Here is a 279-nt window from a genome sequence, read left to right as displayed (position 1 = left end):
GCGCCTGCGCGCGGACGGGGTAGAGGAAGACACCGCCCACCGCGAGTCACTTCCGCTTCTGCGGGCTTCAGCACCGCCCCCTCCGGGGGGTGGATCCGGAAGTGACGCATAGGCTGAACAGCAACAACAGTTTTCCACGTGCGCGTAGGGCGCCACGGTCACGTGGGGGCGGCAGGAACCAATGGGGGAGCGTTTCGTGTAGGTCTTAGGAGGTGGGACGCCTGCTGCGCGCCAGTCGGGAGCCGGCGGAGAGGGAACGCGGTGTAGGTGAAGGCGGGA

The 279-nt window shown here is 67.7% G+C and overlaps 1 protein-coding gene across 1 annotated transcript in view; it reads left to right on the top strand.

Annotated features, from left to right (window-relative positions):
- The first annotated feature begins 191 nt into the window (after positions 1-191).
- Positions 192-279, top strand: part of DNAJB9 (DnaJ (Hsp40) homolog, subfamily B, member 9) — a 4,356-nt gene continuing 4,268 nt past the window's right edge. Inside the window, exon 1 of the mRNA XM_005868062.2 lies at positions 192-279. The gene's annotated coding sequence lies outside the window, so the exon portion shown is untranslated.

The sequence above is a fragment of the Myotis brandtii genome, unplaced genomic scaffold (assembly GCF_000412655.1).
Source record: "Myotis brandtii unplaced genomic scaffold, ASM41265v1 scaffold260, whole genome shotgun sequence".
Classification (NCBI taxonomy): domain Eukaryota; kingdom Metazoa; phylum Chordata; class Mammalia; order Chiroptera; family Vespertilionidae; genus Myotis; species Myotis brandtii.
The sequence above is the reverse complement of the archived record's forward strand: the minus strand, read 5'-3'. Positions and strand labels throughout refer to the sequence as shown.